Source organism: Lissotriton helveticus, chromosome 11 (genome assembly GCF_964261635.1).
Source record: "Lissotriton helveticus chromosome 11, aLisHel1.1, whole genome shotgun sequence".
Lineage (NCBI taxonomy): Eukaryota > Metazoa > Chordata > Amphibia > Caudata > Salamandridae > Lissotriton > Lissotriton helveticus.
In genome coordinates, this window is record NC_136072.1 from 175,630,531 (window position 1) to 175,653,879 (window position 23,349).

Here is a 23,349-nt window from a genome sequence, read left to right on the forward strand (position 1 = left end):
AAATTGGCCATTTTCATGCACTTTTAACCATTCCACAAATGTTGTGTTTAGGGCCCCTGGAAGCATGAAAATCACTTTAAACATGTTAATTTTAGCTCTAAAACTGATGATCTACCTACAAATGTGAACTGACGTTCAAAAATAAAACATTTGAAAACGGACCATTTTTCACCTTTCTGAAGCATGACATAATGGGGGGGGGGGTGTTATCTCTTTTGTCAAAAATCAGCTGATGTTTGCATGAACATTAAATGCCTCCAAATGGTTTTTAATTCACTTCCCAGGCCCCTGGAAGCATGAAAATCACATTAAACATGCTAATTTTAGCTCTAAAACTGATGATCTACCTACAAATGTGAACTGACGTTCAAAAATAAAACATTTGAAAACAGTCCATTTTTCACCTTTCTGAAGCATGACGTAATGGGGGGGTGTTATCTCTTTTGTCAAAAATCAGCTGATTTTGCTTGAACATTAAATGCCTCCAAATGGTTTTTAATTCACTTCCCAGGCCCCTGGAAGCATGAAAATCACTTTAAACATGCAAATTTTAGCTCTAAAACTGATTATCTACCCACAAATGTGAACTGACGTTTAAAAATAAAACATTTGAAAATGGACCATTTTTCACCTTTCTGAAGCATGACATAATGGGGGGGGTGTTATCTCTATTGTCAAAAATCAGCCATTTTTGCTTGAACATTAAATGCCTCCAAATGGTATTTAATTCACTTCCCGGGGTGAAGAAACACTTTTTGAGACCCCGGAGTGAGTAAATTGGCCATTTTCATGCACTTTTACCCATTCCACAAATGTTGTGTTTAGGGCCCCTGGAAGCATGAAAATCACTTTAAACATGCTTATTTTAGCTCTAAAACTGATGATCCACCTACAAATGTGAACTGACGTTCAGAAATAAAACATTTGAAAACGGACCATTTGTCACCTTTCTGAAGCATGACGTAATGGGGGGGGTGTTATCTCTATTGTCAAGAATCAGCTGTTTTTGCATGAACATTAAATGCCTCCAAATGGTTTTAAATTCACTTCCCGGGCCGGTGGAAGCATGAAACTCACTTTAAACATGCTAATTTTAGCTCTAAAACTGATGATCTACCTACAAATGTGAACTGAAGTTCAAAAATAAAACTTTTGAAAACGGGCCATTTTTCACCTTTCTGAAGCATGACGTAATGTGGGGGTGTTATCTCTTTTGTCAAAAATCAGCCGTTTTTGCTTGAACATTAAATGCCTCCAAATGGTATTTAATTTACTTCCCGTGGTGAAGAAACACTTTTTGAGACCTCAGAGTGAGTAAATTGGCCATTTTCATGCACTTTTAACCATTCCACAAATGTTGTGTTTAGGGCCCCTGGAAGCATGAAAATCACTTTAAACATGCTAATTTTAGCTCTAAAACTTATGATCCACCTACAAATGTGAACTGACGTTCAAAAATAAAACATTTGAAAACGGTCCATTTTTCACCTTTCTGAAGCATGACGTAATGGGGGGGTGTTATCTCTTTTGTCAAAAATCAGCTGTTTTTGCTTGAACATTAAATGCCTCCAAATGGTTTTTAATTTACTTCCCGGGCCCCTGAAAGCATGAAAATCACTTTAAACAGGCTAATCTTAGCTCTAAAACTGATGATCTACCTACAAATGTGAACTGACGTTCAAAAATAAAACATTTGAAAACGGACCATTTTTCACCTTTCTGAAGCATGATGTAATGGGGGGGGGGTTATCTCTTTTGTCAAAAATCAGCCGTTTTTGCTTGAACATTAAATGCCTCCAAATGGTATTAAATTCACTTCCCGGGGTGAAGAAACACTTTTTGAGACCCCAGAGTGAGTAAATTGGCCATTTTCATACACTTTTATTCATTCCACAAATGTTCTGTTTAGGGCCCCTGGAAGCATGAAAATCACTTTAAACATGCTAATTTTAGCTCTAAAACTGATGATCCACCTTCAAATGTGAACTGACATTCAAAAATAAAACATTTGAAAACGGACCATTTTTCACCTTTCTGAAGCATGACGTAATGGGGGGGTGTTATCTCTTTTGTCAAAAATCAGCTCTTTTTGCATGAACATTAAATGCCTCCAAATGGTTTTTAATTCACTTCCCGGGCCCCTGGAAGCATGAAAATCACTTTAAACATGCTAATTTTAGCTCTAAAACTGATGATCTACCTACAAATGTGAACTGACGTTCAAAAATAATACATTTGAAAACGGACCATTTTTCACCTTTCTGAAGCATGACGTAATGGGGGGTGTTATCTCTTTTGTCAAAAATCAGCCGTTTTTGCTTGAACATTAAATGCCTCCAAATGGTATTTAATTCACTTCCCGTGGTGAAGAAACACTTTTTGAGACCTCAGAGTGAGTAAATTGGCCATTTTCATGCACTTTTAACCATTCCACAAATGTTGTGTTTAGGGCCCCTGGAAGCATGAAAATCACTTTAAACATGCTAATTTTAGCTCTAAAACTGATGATCCACCTACAAATGTGAACTGACGTTCAAAAATAAAACATTTGAAAACAGTACATTTTTCACCTTTCTGAAGCATGACGTAATAGGGGGGTGTTATCTCTTTTGTCAAAAATCAGCCATTTTTGCTTGAACATTAAATGCCTCCAAATGGTATTTAATTCACTTCCCGGGGTGAAGAAACACTTTTTGAGACCTCAGAGTGAGTAAATTGGCCATTTTCATGCACTTTTAACCATTCCACAAATGTTGTGTTTAGGGCCCCTGGAAGCATGAAAATCACTTTAAACATGCTTATTTTAGCTCTAAAACTGATGATCCACCTACAAATGTGAACTGACGTTCAAAAATAAAACATTTGAAAACGGACCATTTGTCACCTTTCTGAAGCATGACGTAATGGGGGGGGTGTTATCTCTATTGTCAAAAATCAGCTGTTTTTGCATGAACATTAAATGCCTCCAAATGGTTTTAAATTCACTTCCCGGGCCGGTGGAAGCATGAAACTCACTTTAAACATGCTAATTTTAGCTCTAAAACTGATGATCTACCTACAAATGTGAACTGAAGTTCAAAAATAAAACTTTTGAAAACGGACCATTTTTCACCTTTCTGAAGCATGACGTAATGGGGGGGTGTTATCTCTTTTGTCAAAAATCAGCCGTTTTTGCTTGAACATTAAATGCCTCCAAATGGTATTTAATTCACTTCCCGTGGTGAAGAAACACTTTTTGAGACCTCAGAGTGAGTAAATTGGCCATTTTCATGCACTTTTAACCATTCCACAAATGTTGTGTTTAGGGCCCCTGGAAGCATGAAAATCACTTTAAACATGCTAATTTTAGCTCTAAAACTTATGATCCACCTACAAATGTGAACTGACGTTCAAAAATAAAACATTTGAAAACGGTCCATTTTTCACCTTTCTGAAGCATGACGTAATGGGGGGGTGTTATCTCTTTTGTCAAAAATCAGCTGTTTTTGCTTGAACATTAAATGCCTCCAAATGGTTTTTAATTTACTTCCCGGGCCCCTGAAAGCATGAAAATCACTTTAAACAGGCTAATTTTAGCTCTAAAACTGATGATCTACCTACAAATGTGAACTGACGTTCAAAAATAAAACATTTGAAAACGGACCATTTTTCACCTTTCTGAAGCATGATGTAATGGGGGGGGGTTATCTCTTTTGTCAAAAATCAGCCGTTTTTGCTTGAACATTAAATGCCTCCAAATGGTATTAAATTCACTTCCCGGGGTGAAGAAACACTTTTTGAGACCCCAGAGTGAGTAAATTGGCCATTTTCATACACTTTTATTCATTCCACAAATGTTCTGTTTAGGGCCCCTGGAAGCATGAAAATCACTTTAAACATGCTAATTTTAGCTCTAAAACTGATGATCCACCTTCAAATGTGAACTGACATTCAAAAATAAAACATTTGAAAACGGACCATTTTTCACCTTTCTGAAGCATGACGTAATGGGGGGGTGTTATCTCTTTTGTCAAAAATCAGCTCTTTTTGCATGAACATTAAATGCCTCCAAATGGTTTTTAATTCACTTCCCGGGCCCCTGGAAGCATGAAAATCACTTTAAACATGCTAATTTTAGCTCTAAAACTGATGATCTACCTACAAATGTGAACTGACGTTCAAAAATAATACATTTGAAAACGGACCATTTTTCACCTTTCTGAAGCATGACGTAATGGGGGGTGTTATCTCTTTTGTCAAAAATCAGCCGTTTTTGCTTGAACATTAAATGCCTCCAAATGGTATTTAATTCACTTCCCGTGGTGAAGAAACACTTTTTGAGACCTCAGAGTGAGTAAATTGGCCATTTTCATGCACTTTTAACCATTCCACAAATGTTGTGTTTAGGGCCCCTGGAAGCATGAAAATCACTTTAAACATGCTAATTTTAGCTCTAAAACTGATGATCCACCTACAAATGTGAACTGACGTTCAAAAATAAAACATTTGAAAACAGTACATTTTTCACCTTTCTGAAGCATGACGTAATGGGGGGGTGTTATCTCTTTTGTCAAAAATCAGCCATTTTTGCTTGAACATTAAATGCCTCCAAATGGTATTTAATTCACTTCCCGGGGTGAAGAAACACTTTTTGAGACCTCAGAGTGAGTAAATTGGCCATTTTCATGCACTTTTAACCATTCCACAAATGTTGTGTTTAGGGCCCCTGGAAGCATGAAAATCACTTTAAACATGCTAATTTTAGCTCTAAAACTGATGATCTACCTACAAATGTGAACTGACGTTCAAAAATAAAACATTTGAAAACGGACCATTTTTCACCTTTCTGAAGCATGACATAATGGGGGGGGGGTGTTATCTCTTTTGTCAAAAATCAGCTGATGTTTGCATGAACATTAAATGCCTCCAAATGGTTTTTAATTCACTTCCCAGGCCCCTGGAAGCATGAAAATCACATTAAACATGCTAATTTTAGCTCTAAAACTGATGATCTACCTACAAATGTGAACTGACGTTCAAAAATAAAACATTTGAAAACAGTCCATTTTTCACCTTTCTGAAGCATGACGTAATGGGGGGGTGTTATCTCTTTTGTCAAAAATCAGCTGATTTTGCTTGAACATTAAATGCCTCCAAATGGTTTTTAATTCACTTCCCAGGCCCCTGGAAGCATGAAAATCACTTTAAACATGCTAATTTTAGCTCTAAAACTGATTATCTACCTACAAATGTGAACTGACGTTTAAAAATAAAACATTTGAAAATGGACCATTTTTCACCTTTCTGAAGCATGACATAATGGGGGGGTGTTATCTCTTTTGTCAAAAATCAGCTGATGTTTGCATGAACATTAAATGCCTCCAAATGGTTTTTAATTCACTTCCCAGGCCCCTGGAAGCATGAAAATCACATTAAACATGCTAATTTTAGCTCTAAAACTGATGATCTACCTACAAATGTGAACTGACGTTCAAAAATAAAACATTTGAAAACGGACCATTTTTCACCTTTCTGAAGCATGACGTAATGGGGGGGGGGTGTTATCTCTTTTGTCAAAAATCAGCCGTTTTTGCTTGAACATTAAATGCCTCCAAATGGTATTTAATTCACTTCCCGGGGTGAAGAAACACTTTTTGAGACCTCAGAGTGAGTAAATTGGCCATTTTCATGCACTTTTAACCATTCCACAAATGTTGTGTTTAGGGCCCCTGGAAGCATGAAAATCACTTTAAACATGCTAATTTTAGCTCTAAAAGTGATGATCCACCTACAAATGTGAACTGAAGTTCAAAAATAAAACATTTGAAAATGGACCATTTTTCACTTTTCTGAAGCATGACGTAATGGGGGGTGTTATCTCTTTTGTCAAAAATCAGCTGTTTTTGCATGAACATTAAATGCCTCCAAATGGTATTTAATTCACTTCCCGGGCCCGTGGAAGCATGAAAATCACTTTAAACATGCTAATTTTAGCTCTAAATCTGATGATCCACCAACAAATGTGAACTGAAGTTCAAAAATAAAACATTTGAAAACAGACCATTTTTCACCTTTCTGAAGCATGACGTAATGGGGGGGTGTTATCTCTTTTGTCAAAAATCAGCCGTTTTTGCTTGAACATTAAATGCCTACAAATGGTATTTAATTCACTTCCCGGGATGAAGAAACACTTTTTGAGACCCCAGAGTGAGTAAATTGGCCATTTTCATGCACTTTTAACCATTCCACAAATGTTGTGTTTAGGGCCCCTGGAAGCATGAAAATCACTTTAAACATGCTAATTTTAGCTCTAAAACTGATGATCTACCTACAAATGTGAATTGACGTTCAAAAATAAAACATTTGAAAACGGACCATTTTTCACCTTTCTGAAGCATGACGTAATGGGGGGGTGTTATCTCTTTTGTAAAAAATCAGCTGTTTTTGCATGAACATTAAAAGCCTCCAAATGGTTTTTAATTCACTTCCCGGGCACCTGGAAGCATGAAAATCACTTTAAACAGGCTAATGTTAGCTCTAAAACTGATGATCTACCTACAAATGTGAACTGACGTTCAAAAATAAAACATTTGAAAACGGACCATTTTTCACCTTTCTGAAGCATGACGTAATGGGGGGGTGTTATCTCGTTTGTCAAAAATCAGCCGTTTTTGCTTGAACATTAAATGCTTCCAAATGGTATTTAATTCACTTCCCGGGGTGAAGAAACACTTTTTGAGACCCCGGAGTGAGTAAATTGGCCATTTTCATGCACTTTTAACCATTCCACAAATGCTGTGTTTAGGGCCCCTGGAAGCATGAAAATCACTTTAAACATGCTTATTTTAGCTCTAAAACTGATGATCCACCTACAAATGTGAACTGACGTTCAAAAATAAAACATTTGAAAACGGACCATTTGTCACCTTTCTGAAGCATGACGTAATGGGGGGGTGTTATCTCTATTGTCAAAAATCAGCTGTTTTTGCATGAACATTAAATGCCTCCAAATGGTTTTAAATTCACTTCCCGGGCCGGTGGAAGCATGAAAATCACTTTAAACATGCTAATTTTAGCTCTAAAACTGATGATCCACCAACAAATGTGAACTGAAGTTCAAAAATAAAACATTTGAAAATGGACCATTTTTCACCTTTCTGAAGCATGACGTAATGGGGGGTGTTATCTCGTTTGTCAAAAATCAGCCGTTTTTGCTTGAACATTAAATGCTTCCAAATGGTATTTAATTCACTTCCCGGGGTGAAGAAACACTTTTTGAGACCCCGGAGTGAGTAAATTGGCCATTTTCATGCACTTTTAACCATTCCACAAATGTTGTGTTTAGGGCCCCTGGAAGCATGAAAATCACTTTAAACATGCTTATTTTAGCTCTAAAACTGATGATCCACCTACAAATGTGAACTGACGTTCAAAAATAAAACATTTGAAAACGGACCATTTGTCACCTTTCTGAAGCATGACGTAATGGGGGGGTGTTATCTCGTTTGTCAAAAATCAGCCGTTTTTGCTTGAACATTAAATGCTTCCAAATGGTATTTAATTCACTTTCCGGGGTGAAGAAACACTTTTTGAGACCCCGGAGTGAGTAAATTGGCCATTTTCATGCACTTTTAACCATTCCACAAATGCTGTGTTTAGGGCCCCTGGAAGCATGAAAATCACTTTAAACATGCTTATTTTAGCTCTAAAACTGATGATCCACCTACAAATGTGAACTGACGTTCAAAAATAAAACATTTGAAAACGGACCATTTGTCACCTTTCTGAAGCATGACGTAATGGGGGGGTGTTATCTCTATTGTCAAAAATCAGCTGTTTTTGCATGAACATTAAATGCCTCCAAATGGTTTTAAATTCACTTCCCGGGCCGGTGGAAGCATGAAAATCACTTTAAACATGCTAATTTTAGCTCTAAAACTGATGATCCACCAACAAATGTGAACTGAAGTTCAAAAATAAAACATTTGAAAACGGACCATTTTTCACCTTTCTGAAGCATGACGTAATGGGGGGTGTTATCTCGTTTGTCAAAAATCAGCCGTTTTTGCTTGAACATTAAATGCTTCCAAATGGTATTTAATTCACTTCCCGGGGTGAAGAAACACTTTTTGAGACCCCGGAGTGAGTAAATTGGCCATTTTCATGCACTTTTAACCATTCCACAAATGTTGTGTTTAGGGCCCCTGGAAGCATGAAAATCACTTTAAACATGCTTATTTTAGCTCTAAAACTGATGATCCACCTACAAATGTGAACTGACGTTCAAAAATAAAACATTTGAAAACGGACCATTTGTCACCTTTCTGAAGCATGACGTAATGGGGGGTGTTATCTCTATTGTCAAAAATCAGCTGTTTTTGCATGAACATTAAATGCCTCCAAATGGTTTTAAATTCACTTCCCGGGCCGGTGGAAGCATGAAACTCACTTTAAACATGCTAATTTTAGCTCTAAAACTGATGATCTACCTACAAATGTGAACTGACGTTCAAAAATAAAACATTTGAAAACGGACCATTTTTCACCTTTCTGAAGCATGATGTAATGGGGGGGGGGTTATCTCTTTTGTCAAAAATCAGCCGTTTTTGCTTGAACATTAAATGCCTCCAAATGGTATTAAATTCACTTCCCGGGGTGAAGAAACACTTTTTGAGACCCCAGAGTGAGTAAATTGGCCATTTTCATACACTTTTATTCATTCCACAAATGTTCTGTTTAGGGCCCCTGGAAGCATGAAAATCACTTTAAACATGCTAATTTTAGCTCTAAAACTGATGATCCACCTTCAAATGTGAACTGACATTCAAAAATAAAACATTTGAAAACGGACCATTTTTCACCTTTCTGAAGCATGACGTAATGGGGGGGTGTTATCTCTTTTGTCAAAAATCAGCTCTTTTTGCATGAACATTAAATGCCTCCAAATGGTTTTTAATTCACTTCCCGGGCCCCTGGAAGCATGAAAATCACTTTAAACATGCTAATTTTAGCTCTAAAACTGATGATCTACCTACAAATGTGAACTGACGTTCAAAAATAATACATTTGAAAACGGACCATTTTTCACCTTTCTGAAGCATGACGTAATGGGGGGTGTTATCTCTTTTGTCAAAAATCAGCCGTTTTTGCTTGAACATTAAATGCCTCCAAATGGTATTTAATTCACTTCCCGTGGTGAAGAAACACTTTTTGAGACCTCAGAGTGAGTAAATTGGCCATTTTCATGCACTTTTAACCATTCCACAAATGTTGTGTTTAGGGCCCCTGGAAGCATGAAAATCACTTTAAACATGCTAATTTTAGCTCTAAAACTGATGATCCACCTACAAATGTGAACTGACGTTCAAAAATAAAACATTTGAAAACAGTACATTTTTCACCTTTCTGAAGCATGACGTAATGGGGGGGTGTTATCTCTTTTGTCAAAAATCAGCCATTTTTGCTTGAACATTAAATGCCTCCAAATGGTATTTAATTCACTTCCCGGGGTGAAGAAACACTTTTTGAGACCTCAGAGTGAGTAAATTGGCCATTTTCATGCACTTTTAACCATTCCACAAATGTTGTGTTTAGGGCCCCTGGAAGCATGAAAATCACTTTAAACATGCTAATTTTAGCTCTAAAACTGATGATCTACCTACAAATGTGAACTGACGGTCAAAAATAAAACATTTGAAAACGGACCATTTTTCACCTTTCTGAAGCATGACATAATGGGGGGGGTGTTATCTCTTTTGTCAAAAATCAGCTGATGTTTGCATGAACATTAAATGCCTCCAAATGGTTTTTAATTCACTTCCCAGGCCCCTGGAAGCATGAAAATCACATTAAACATGCTAATTTTAGCTCTAAAACTGATGATCTACCTACAAATGTGAACTGACGTTCAAAAATAAAACATTTGAAAACAGTCCATTTTTCACCTTTCTGAAGCATGACGTAATGGGGGGGTGTTATCTCTTTTGTCAAAAATCAGCTGATGTTTGCATGAACATTAAATGCCTCCAAATGGTTTTTAATTCACTTCCCAGGCCCCTGGAAGCATGAAAATCACTTTAAACATGCTAATTTTAGCTCTAAAACTGATTATCTACCTACAAATGTGAACTGACGTTTAAAAATAAAACATTTGAAAATGGACCATTTTTCACCTTTCTGAAGCATGACATAATGGGGGGGTGTTATCTCTTTTGTCAAAAATCAGCTGATGTTTGCATGAACATTAAATGCCTCCAAATGGTTTTTAATTCACTTCCCAGGCCCCTGGAAGCATGAAAATCACATTAAACATGCTAATTTTAGCTCTAAAACTGATGATCTACCTACAAATGTGAACTGACGTTCAAAAATAAAACATTTGAAAACGGACCATTTTTCACCTTTCTGAAGCATGACGTAATGGGGGGGGGTGTTATCTCTTTTGTCAAAAATCAGCCGTTTTTGCTTGAACATTAAATGCCTCCAAATGGTATTTAATTCACTTCCCGGGGTGAAGAAACACTTTTTGAGACCTCAGAGTGAGTAAATTGGCCATTTTCATGCACTTTTAACCATTCCACAAATGTTGTGTTTAGGGCCCCTGGAAGCATGAAAATCACTTTAAACATGCTAATTTTAGCTCTAAAAGTGATGATCCACCTACAAATGTGAACTGAAGTTCAAAAATAAAACATTTGAAAATGGACCATTTTTCACTTTTCTGAAGCATGACGTAATGGGGGGTGTTATCTCTTTTGTCAAAAATCAGCTGTTTTTGCATGAACATTAAATGCCTCCAAATGGTATTTAATTCACTTCCCGGGCCCGTGGAAGCATGAAAATCACTTTAAACATGCTAATTTTAGCTCTAAATCTGATGATCCACCAACAAATGTGAACTGAAGTTCAAAAATAAAACATTTGAAAACAGACCATTTTTCACCTTTCTGAAGCATGACGTAATGGGGGGGTGTTATCTCTTTTGTCAAAAATCAGCCGTTTTTGCTTGAACATTAAATGCCTACAAATGGTATTTAATTCACTTCCCGGGATGAAGAAACACTTTTTGAGACCCCAGAGTGAGTAAATTGGCCATTTTCATGCACTTTTAACCATTCCACAAATGTTGTGTTTAGGGCCCCTGGAAGCATGAAAATCACTTTAAACATGCTAATTTTAGCTCTAAAACTGATGATCTACCTACAAATGTGAATTGACGTTCAAAAATAAAACATTTGAAAACGGACCATTTTTCACCTTTCTGAAGCATGACGTAATGGGGGGTGTTATCTCTTTTGTAAAAAATCAGCTGTTTTTGCATGAACATTAAAAGCCTCCAAATGGTTTTTAATTCACTTCCCGGGCACCTGGAAGCATGAAAATCACTTTAAACAGGCTAATTTTAGCTCTAAAACTGATGATCTACCTACAAATGTGAACTGACGTTCAAAAATAAAACATTTGAAAACGGACCATTTTTCACCTTTCTGAAGCATGACGTAATGGGGGGGGTGTTATCTCGTTTGTCAAAAATCAGCCGTTTTTGCTTGAACATTAAATGCTTCCAAATGGTATTTAATTCACTTCCCGGGGTGAAGAAACACTTTTTGAGACCCCGGAGTGAGTAAATTGGCCATTTTCATGCACTTTTAACCATTCCACAAATGCTGTGTTTAGGGCCCCTGGAAGCATGAAAATCACTTTAAACATGCTTATTTTAGCTCTAAAACTGATGATCCACCTACAAATGTGAACTGACGTTCAAAAATAAAACATTTGAAAACGGACCATTTGTCACCTTTCTGAAGCATGACGTAATGGGGGGGGTGTTATCTCTATTGTCAAAAATCAGCTGTTTTTGCATGAACATTAAATGCCTCCAAATGGTATTTAATTCACTTCCCGGGCCGGTGGAAGCATGAAAATCACTTTAAACATGCTAATTTTAGCTCTAAAACTGATGATCCACCAACAAATGTGAACTGAAGTTCAAAAATAAAACATTTGAAAACGGACCATTTTTCACCTTTCTGAAGCATGACGTAATGGGGGGTGTTATCTCGTTTGTCAAAAATCAGCCGTTTTTGCTTGAACATTAAATGCTTCCAAATGGTATTTAATTCACTTCCCGGGGTGAAGAAACACTTTTTGAGACCCCGGAGTGAGTAAATTGGCCATTTTCATGCACTTTTAACCATTCCACAAATGTTGTGTTTAGGGCCCCTGGAAGCATGAAAATCACTTTAAACATGCTTATTTTAGCTCTAAAACGGATGATCCACCTACAAATGTGAACTGACGTTCAAAAATAAAACATTTGAAAACGGACCATTTGTCACCTTTCTGAAGCATGACGTAATGGGGGGGGTGTTATCTCGTTTGTCAAAAATCAGCCGTTTTTGCTTGAACATTAAATGCTTCCAAATGGTATTTAATTCACTTCCCGGGGTGAAGAAACACTTTTTGAGACCCCGGAGTGAGTAAATTGGCCATTTTCATGCACTTTTAACCATTCCACAAATGCTGTGTTTAGGGCCCCTGGAAGCATGAAAATCACTTTAAACATGCTTATTTTAGCTCTAAAACTGATGATCCACCTACAAATGTGAACTGACGTTCAAAAATAAAACATTTGAAAACGGACCATTTGTCACCTTTCTGAAGCATGACGTAATGGGGGGGTGTTATCTCTATTGTCAAAAATCAGCTGTTTTTGCATGAACATTAAATGCCTCCAAATGGTTTTAAATTCACTTCCCGGGCCGGTGGAAGCATGAAAATCACTTTAAACATGCTAATTTTAGCTCTAAAACTGATGATCCACCAACAAATGTGAACTGAAGTTCAAAAATAAAACATTTGAAAACGGACCATTTTTCACCTTTCTGAAGCATGACGTAATGGGGGGTGTTATCTCGTTTGTCAAAAATCAGCCGTTTTTGCTTGAACATTAAATGCTTCCAAATGGTATTTAATTCACTTCCCGGGGTGAAGAAACACTTTTTGAGACCCCGGAGTGAGTAAATTGGCCATTTTCATGCACTTTTAACCATTCCACAAATGTTGTGTTTAGGGCCCCTGGAAGCATGAAAATCACTTTAAACATGCTTATTTTAGCTCTAAAACTGATGATCCACCTACAAATGTGAACTGACGTTCAAAAATAAAACATTTGAAAACGGACCATTTGTCACCTTTCTGAAGCATGACGTAATGGGGGGTGTTATCTCTATTGTCAAAAATCAGCTGTTTTTGCATGAACATTAAATGCCTCCAAATGGTTTTAAATTCACTTCCCGGGCCGGTGGAAGCATGAAACTCACTTTAAACATGCTAATTTTAGCTCTAAAACTGATGATCTACCTACAAATGTGAACTGAAGTTCAAAAATAAAACTTTTGAAAACGGACCATTTTTCACCTTTCTGAAGCATGACGTAATGGGGGGGTGTTATCTCTTTTGTCAAAAATCAGCCGTTTTTGCTTGAACATTAAATGCCTCCAAATGGTATTTAATTCACTTCCCGTGGTGAAGAAACACTTTTTGAGACCTCAGAGTGAGTAAATTGTCCATTTTCATGCACTTTTAACCATTCCACAAATGTTGTGTTTAGGGCCCCTGGAAGCATGAAAATCACTTTAAACATGCTTATTTTAGCTCTAAAACTGATGATCCACCTACAAATGTGAACTGACGTTCAAAAATAAAACATTTGAAAACGGACCATTTGTCACCTTTCTGAAGCATGACGTAATGGGGGGTGTTATCTCTATTGTCAAAAATCAGCTGTTTTTGCATGAACATTAAATGCCTCCAAATGGTTTTAAATTCACTTCCCGGGCCGGTGGAAGCATGAAACTCACTTTAAACATGCTAATTTTAGCTCTAAAACTGATGATCTACCTACAAATGTGAACTGACGTTCAAAAATAAAACATTTGAAAACGGACCATTTTTCACCTTTCTGAAGCATGATGTAATGGGGGGGGGTTATCTCTTTTGTCAAAAATCAGCCGTTTTTGCTTGAACATTAAATGCCTCCAAATGGTATTAAATTCACTTCCCGGGGTGAAGAAACACTTTTTGAGACCCCAGAGTGAGTAAATTGGCCATTTTCATACACTTTTATTCATTCCACAAATGTTCTGTTTAGGGCCCCTGGAAGCATGAAAATCACTTTAAACATGCTAATTTTAGCTCTAAAACTGATGATCCAACTTCAAATGTGAACTGACATTCAAAAATAAAACATTTGAAAACGGACCATTTTTCACCTTTCTGAAGCATGACGTAATGGGGGGGTGTTATCTCTTTTGTCAAAAATCAGCTCTTTTTGCATGAACATTAAATGCCTCCAAATGGTTTTTAATTCACTTCCCGGGCCCCTGGAAGCATGAAAATCACTTTAAACATGCTAATTTTAGCTCTAAAACTGATGATCTGCCTACAAATGTGAACTGACGTTCAAAAATAATACATTTGAAAACGGACCATTTTTCACCTTTCTGAAGCATGACGTAATGGGGGGTGTTATCTCTTTTGTCAAAAATCAGCCGTTTTTGCTTGAACATTAAATGCCTCCAAATGGTATTTAATTCACTTCCCGTGGTGAAGAAACACTTTTTGAGACCTCAGAGTGAGTAAATTGGCCATTTTCATGCACTTTTAACCATTCCACAAATGTTGTGTTTAGGGCCCCTGGAAGCATGAAAATCACTTTAAACATGCTAATTTTAGCTCTAAAACTGATGATCCACCTACAAATGTGAACTGACGTTCAAAAATAAAACATTTGAAAACAGTACATTTTTCACCTTTCTGAAGCATGACGTAATGGGGGGGTGTTATCTCTTTTGTCAAAAATCAGCCATTTTTGCTTGAACATTAAATGCCTCCAAATGGTATTTAATTCACTTCCCGGGGTGAAGAAACACTTTTTGAGACCTCAGAGTGAGTAAATTGGCCATTTTCATGCACTTTTAACCATTCCACAAATGTTGTGTTTAGGGCCCCTGGAAGCATGAAAATCACTTTAAACATGCTAATTTTAGCTCTAAAACTGATGATCTACCTACAAATGTGAACTGACGGTCAAAAATAAAACATTTGAAAACGGACCATTTTTCACCTTTCTGAAGCATGACATAATGGGGGGGGGTGTTATCTCTTTTGTCAAAAATCAGCTGATGTTTGCATGAACATTAAATGCCTCCAAATGGTTTTTAATTCACTTCCCAGGCCCCTGGAAGCATGAAAATCACATTAAACATGCTAATTTTAGCTCTAAAACTGATGATCTACCTACAAATGTGAACTGACGTTCAAAAATAAAACATTTGAAAACAGTCCATTTTTCACCTTTCTGAAGCATGACGTAATGGGGGGGTGTTATCTCTTTTGTCAAAAATCAGCTGATTTTGCTTGAACATTAAATGCCTCCAAATGGTTTTTAATTCACTTCCCAGGCCCCTGGAAGCATGAAAATCACTTTAAACATGCTAATTTTAGCTCTAAAACTGATTATCTACCTACAAATGTGAACTGACGTTTAAAAATAAAACATTTGAAAATGGACCATTTTTCACCTTTCTGAAGCATGACATAATGGGGGGGTGTTATCTCTTTTGTCAAAAATCAGCTGATGTTTGCATGAACATTAAATGCCTCCAAATGGTTTTTAATTCACTTCCCAGGCCCCTGGAAGCATGAAAATCACATTAAACATGCTAATTTTAGCTCTAAAACTGATGATCTACCTACAAATGTGAACTGACGTTCAAAAATAAAACATTTGAAAACGGACCATTTTTCACCTTTCTGAAGCATGACGTAATGGGGGGGGGTGTTATCTCTTTTGTCAAAAATCAGCCGTTTTTGCTTGAACATTAAATGCCTCCAAATGGTATTTAATTCACTTCCCGGGGTGAAGAAACACTTTTTGAGACCTCAGAGTGAGTAAATTGGCCATTTTCATGCACTTTTAACCATTCCACAAATGTTGTGTTTAGGGCCCCTGGAAGCATGAAAATCACTTTAAACATGCTAATTTTAGCTCTAAAAGTGATGATCCACCTACAAATGTGAACTGAAGTTCAAAAATAAAACATTTGAAAATGGACCATTTTTCACTTTTCTGAAGCATGACGTAATGGGGGGTGTTATCTCTTTTGTCAAAAATCAGCTGTTTTTGCATGAACATTAAATGCCTCCAAATGGTATTTAATTCACTTCCCGGGCCCGTGGAAGCATGAAAATCACTTTAAACATGCTAATTTTAGCTCTAAATCTGATGATCCACCAACAAATGTGAACTGAAGTTCAAAAATAAAACATTTGAAAACAGACCATTTTTCACCTTTCTGAAGCATGACGTAATGGGGGGGTGTTATCTCTTTTGTCAAAAATCAGCCGTTTTTGCTTGAACATTAAATGCCTACAAATGGTATTTAATTCACTTCCCGGGATGAAGAAACACTTTTTGAGACCCCAGAGTGAGTAAATTGGCCATTTTCATGCACTTTTAACCATTCCACAAATGTTGTGTTTAGGGCCCCTGGAAGCATGAAAATCACTTTAAACATGCTAATTTTAGCTCTAAAACTGATGATCTACCTACAAATGTGAATTGACGTTCAAAAATAAAACATTTGAAAACGGACCATTTTTCACCTTTCTGAAGCATGACGTAATGGGGGGTGTTATCTCTTTTGTAAAAAATCAGCTGTTTTTGCATGAACATTAAAAGCCTCCAAATGGTTTTTAATTCACTTCCCGGGCACCTGGAAGCATGAAAATCACTTTAAACAGGCTAATTTTAGCTCTAAAACTGATGATCTACCTACAAATGTGAACTGACGTTCAAAAATAAAACATTTGAAAACGGACCATTTTTCACCTTTCTGAAGCATGACGTAATGGGGGGGGTGTTATCTCGTTTGTCAAAAATCAGCCGTTTTTGCTTGAACATTAAATGCTTCCAAATGGTATTTAATTCACTTCCCGGGGTGAAGAAACACTTTTTGAGACCCCGGAGTGAGTAAATTGGCCATTTTCATGCACTTTTAACCATTCCACAAATGCTGTGTTTAGGGCCCCTGGAAGCATGAAAATCACTTTAAACATGCTTATTTTAGCTCTAAAACTGATGATCCACCTACAAATGTGAACTGACGTTCAAAAATAAAACATTTGAAAACGGACCATTTGTCACCTTTCTGAAGCATGACGTAATGGGGGGGGTGTTATCTCTATTGTCAAAAATCAGCTGTTTTTGCATGAACATTAAATGCCTCCAAATGGTATTTAATTCACTTCCCGGGCCGGTGGAAGCATGAAAATCACTTTAAACATGCTAATTTTAGCTCTAAAACTGATGATCCACCAACAAATGTGAACTGAAGTTCAAAAATAAAACATTTGAAAACGGACCATTTTTCACCTTTCTGAAGCATGACGTAATGGGGGGTGTTATCTCGTTTGTCAAAAATCAGCCGTTTTTGCTTGAACATTAAATGCTTCCAAATGGTATTTAATTCACTTCCCGGGGTGAAGAAACACTTTTTGAGACCCCGGAGTGAGTAAATTGGCCATTTTCATGCACTTTTAACCATTCCACAAATGTTGTGTTTAGGGCCCCTGGAAGCATGAAAATCACTTTAAACATGCTTATTTTAGCTCTAAAACGGATGATCCACCTACAAATGTGAACTGACGTTCAAAAATAAAACATTTGAAAACGGACCATTTGTCACCTTTCTGAAGCATGACGTAATGGGGGGGGTGTTATCTCGTTTGTCAAAAATCAGCCGTTTTTGCTTGAACATTAAATGCTTCCAAATGGTATTTAATTCACTTCCCGGGGTGAAGAAACACTTTTTGAGACCCCGGAGTGAGTAAATTGGCCATTTTCATGCACTTTTAACCATTCCACAAATGCTGTGTTTAGGGCCCCTGGAAGCATGAAAATCACTTTAAACATGCTTATTTTAGCTCTAAAACTGATGATCCACCTACAAATGTGAACTGACGTTCAAAAATAAAACATTTGAAAACGGACCATTTGTCACCTTTCTGAAGCATGACGTAATGGGGGGGTGTTATCTCTATTGTCAAAAATCAGCTGTTTTTGCATGAACATTAAATGCCTCCAAATGGTTTTAAATTCACTTCCCGGGCCGGTGGAAGCATGAAAATCACTTTAAACATGCTAATTTTAGCTCTAAAACTGATGATCCACCAACAAATGTGAACTGAAGTTCAAAAATAAAACATTTGAAAACGGACCATTTTTCACCTTTCTGAAGCATGACGTAATGGGGGGTGTTATCTCGTTTGTCAAAAATCAGCCGTTTTTGCTTGAACATTAAATGCTTCCAAATGGTATTTAATTCACTTCCCGGGGTGAAGAAACACTTTTTGAGACCCCGGAGTGAGTAAATTGGCCATTTTCATGCACTTTTAACCATTCCACAAATGTTGTGTTTAGGGCCCCTGGAAGCATGAAAATCACTTTAAACATGCTTATTTTAGCTCTAAAACTGATGATCCACCTACAAATGTGAACTGACGTTCAAAAATAAAACATTTGAAAACGGACCATTTGTCACCTTTCTGAAGCATGACGTAATGGGGGGTGTTATCTCTATTGTCAAAAATCAGCTGTTTTTGCATGAACATTAAATGCCTCCAAATGGTTTTAAATTCACTTCCCGGGCCGGTGGAAGCATGAAACTCACTTTAAACATGCTAATTTTAGCTCTAAAACTGATGATCTACCTACAAATGTGAACTGAAGTTCAAAAATAAAACTTTTGAAAACGGACCATTTTTCACCTTTCTGAAGCATGACGTAATGGGGGGGTGTTATCTCTTTTGTCAAAAATCAGCCGTTTTTGCTTGAACATTAAATGCCTCCAAATGGTATTTAATTCACTTCCCGTGGTGAAGAAACACTTTTTGAGACCTCAGAGTGAGTAAATTGTCCATTTTCATGCACTTTTAACCATTCCACAAATGTTGTGTTTAGGGCCCCTGGAAGCATGAAAATCACTTTAAACATGCTTATTTTAGCTCTAAAACTGATGATCCACCTACAAATGTGAACTGACGTTCAAAAATAAAACATTTGAAAACGGACCATTTGTCACCTTTCTGAAGCATGACGTAATGGGGGGGGTGTTATCTCGTTTGTCAAAAATCAGCCGTTTTTGCTTGAACATTAAATGCTTCCAAATGGTATTTAATTCACTTCCCGGGGTGAAGAAACACTTTTTGAGACCCCGGAGTGAGTAAATTGGCCATTTTCATGCACTTTTAACCATTCCACAAATGCTGTGTTTAGGGCCCCTGGAAGCATGAAAATCACTTTAAACATGCTTATTTTAGCTCTAAAACTGATGATCCACCTACAAATGTGAACTGACGTTCAAAAATAAAACATTTGAAAACGGACCATTTGTCACCTTTCTGAAGCATGACGTAATGGGGGGGTGTTATCTCTATTGTCAAAAATCAGCTGTTTTTGCATGAACATTAAATGCCTCCAAATGGTTTTAAATTCACTTCCCGGGCCGGTGGAAGCATGAAAATCACTTTAAACATGCTAATTTTAGCTCTAAAACTGATGATCCACCAACAAATGTGAACTGAAGTTCAAAAATAAAACATTTGAAAACGGACCATTTTTCACCTTTCTGAAGCATGACGTAATGGGGGGTGTTATCTCGTTTGTCAAAAATCAGCCGTTTTTGCTTGAACATTAAATGCTTCCAAATGGTATTTAATTCACTTCCCGGGGTGAAGAAACACTTTTTGAGACCCCGGAGTGAGTAAATTGGCCATTTTCATGCACTTTTAACCATTCCACAAATGTTGTGTTTAGGGCCCCTGGAAGCATGAAAATCACTTTAAACATGCTTATTTTAGCTCTAAAACTGATGATCCACCTACAAATGTGAACTGACGTTCAAAAATAAAACATTTGAAAACGGACCATTTGTCACCTTTCTGAAGCATGACGTAATGGGGGGGTGTTATCTCTATTGTCAAAAATCAGCTGTTTTTGCATGAACATTAAATGCCTCCAAATGGTTTTAAATTCACTTCCCGGGCCGGTGGAAGCATGAAACTCACTTTAAACATGCTAATTTTAGCTCTAAAACTGATGATCTACCTACAAATGTGAACTGAAGTTCAAAAATAAAACTTTTGAAAACGGACCATTTTTCACCTTTCTGAAGCATGACGTAATGGGGGGGTGTTATCTCTTTTGTCAAAAATCAGCCGTTTTTGCTTGAACATTAAATGCCTCCAAATGGTATTTAATTCACTTCCCGTGGTGAAGAAACACTTTTTGAGACCTCAGAGTGAGTAAATTGGCCATTTTCATGCACTTTTAACCATTCCACAAATGTTGTGTTTAGGGCCCCTGGAAGCATGAAAATCACTTTAAACATGCTAATTTTAGCTCTAAAACTTATGATCCACCTACAAATGTGAACTGACGTTCAAAAATAAAACATTTGAAAACGGTCCATTTTTCACCTTTCTGAAGCATGACGTAATGGGGGGGTGTTATCTCTTTTGTCAAAAATCAGCTGTTTTTGCTTGAACATTAAATGCCTCCAAATGGTTTTTAATTTACTTCCCGGGCCCCTGAAAGCATGAAAATCACTTTAAACAGGCTAATTTTAGCTCTAAAACTGATGATCTACCTACAAATGTGAACTGAAGTTCAAAAATAAAACATTTGAAAACGGACCATTTTTCACCTTTCTGAAGCATGACGTAATGGGGGGTGTTATCTCGTTTGTCAAAAATCAGCCGTTTTTGCTTGAACATTAAATGCTTCCAAATGGTATTTAATTCACTTCCCGGGGTGAAGAAACACTTTTTGAGACCCCGGAGTGAGTAAATTGGCCATTTTCATGCACTTTTAACCATTCCACAAATGTTGTGTTTAGGGCCCCTGGAAGCATGAAAATCACTTTAAACATGCTTATTTTAGCTCTAAAACTGATGATCCACCTACAAATGTGAACTGACGTTCAAAAATAAAACATTTGAAAACGGACCATTTGTCACCTTTCTGAAGCATGACGTAATGGGGGGGGTGTTATCTCGTTTGTCAAAAATCAGCCGTTTTTGCTTGAACATTAAATGCTTCCAAATGGTATTTAATTCACTTCCCGGGGTGAAGAAACACTTTTTGAGACCCCGGAGTGAGTAAATTGGCCATTTTCATGCACTTTTAACCATTCCACAAATGCTGTGTTTAGGGCCCCTGGAAGCATGAAAATCACTTTAAACATGCTTATTTTAGCTCTAAAACTGATGATCCACCTACAAATGTGAACTGACGTTCAAAAATAAAACATTTGAAAACGGACCATTTGTCACCTTTCTGAAGCATGACGTAATGGGGGGGTGTTATCTCTATTGTCAAAAATCAGCTGTTTTTGCATGAACATTAAATGCCTCCAAATGGTTTTAAATTCACTTCCCGGGCCGGTGGAAGCATGAAAATCACTTTAAACATGCTAATTTTAGCTCTAAAACTGATGATCCACCAACAAATGTGAACTGAAGTTCAAAAATAAAACATTTGAAAACGGGCCCTTTTTCACCTTTCTGAAGCATGACGTAATGGGGGGTGTTATCTCGTTTGTCAAAAATCAGCCGTTTTTGCTTGAACATTAAATGCTTCGAAATGGTATTTAATTCACTTCCCGGGGTGAAGAAACACTTTTTGAGACCCCGGAGTGAGTAAATTGGCCATTTTCATGCACTTTTAACCATTCCACAAATGTTGTGTTTAGGGCCCCTGGAAGCATGAAAATCACTTTAAACATGCTTATTTTAGCTCTAAAACTGATGATCCACCTACAAATGTGAACTGACGTTCAAAAATAAAACATTTGAAAACGGACCATTTGTCACCTTTCTGAAGCATGACGTAATGGGGGGTGTTATCTCTATTGTCAAAAATCAGCTGTTTTTGCATGAACATTAAATGCCTCCAAATGGTTTTAAATTCACTTCCCGGGCCGGTGGAAGCATGAAACTCACTTTAAACATGCTAATTTTAGCTCTAAAACTGATGATCTACCTACAAATGTGAACTGAAGTTCAAAAATAAAACTTTTGAAAACGGACCATTTTTCACCTTTCTGAAGCATGACGTAATGGGGGGGTGTTATCTCTTTTGTCAAAAATCAGCCGTTTTTGCTTGAACATTAAATGCCTCCAAATGGTATTTAATTCACTTCCCGTGGTGAAGAAACACTTTTTGAGACCTCAGAGTGAGTAAATTGGCCATTTTCATGCACTTTTAACCATTCCACAAATGTTGTGTTTAGGGCCCCTGGAAGCATGAAAATCACTTTAAACATGCTTATTTTAGCTCTAAAACTGATGATCCACCTACAAATGTGAACTGACGTTCAAAAATAAAACATTTGAAAACGGACCATTTGTCACCTTTCTGAAGCATGACGTAATGGGGGGGTGTTATCTCGTTTGTCAAAAATCAGCCGTTTTTGCTTGAACATTAAATGCTTCCAAATGGTATTTAATTCACTTCCCGGGGTGAAGAAACACTTTTTGAGACCCCGGAGTGAGTAAATTGGCCATTTTCATGCACTTTTAACCATTCCACAAATGCTGTGTTTAGGGCCCCTGGAAGCATGAAAATCACTTTAAACATGCTTATTTTAGCTCTAAAACTGATGATCCACCTACAAATGTGAACTGACGTTCAAAAATAAAACATTTGAAAACGGACCATTTGTCACCTTTCTGAAGCAAGACGTAATGGGGGGGTGTTATCTCTATTGTCAAAAATCAGCTGTTTTTGCATGAACATTAAATGCCTCCAAATGGTTTTAAATTCACTTCCCGGGCCGGTGGAAGCATGAAAATCACTTTAAACATGCTAATTTTAGCTCTAAATCTGATGATCCACCAACAAATGTGAACTGAAGTTCAAAAATAAAACATTTGAAAACGGACCATTTTTCACCTTTCTGAAGCATGACGTAATGGGGGGTGTTATCTCGTTTGTCAAAAATCAGCCGTTTTTGCTTGAACATTAAATGCTTCCAAATGGTATTTAATTCACTTCCCGGGGTGAAGAAACACTTTTTGAGACCCCGGAGTGAGTAAATTGGCCATTTTCATGCACTTTTAACCATTCCACAAATGTTGTGTTTAGGGCCCCTGGAAGCATGAAAATCACTTTAAACATGCTTATTTTAGCTCTAAAACTGATGATCCACCTACAAATGTGAACTGACGTTCAAAAATAAAACATTTGAAAACGGACCATTTGTCACCTTTCTGAAGCATGACGTAATGGGGGGGTGTTATCTCTAT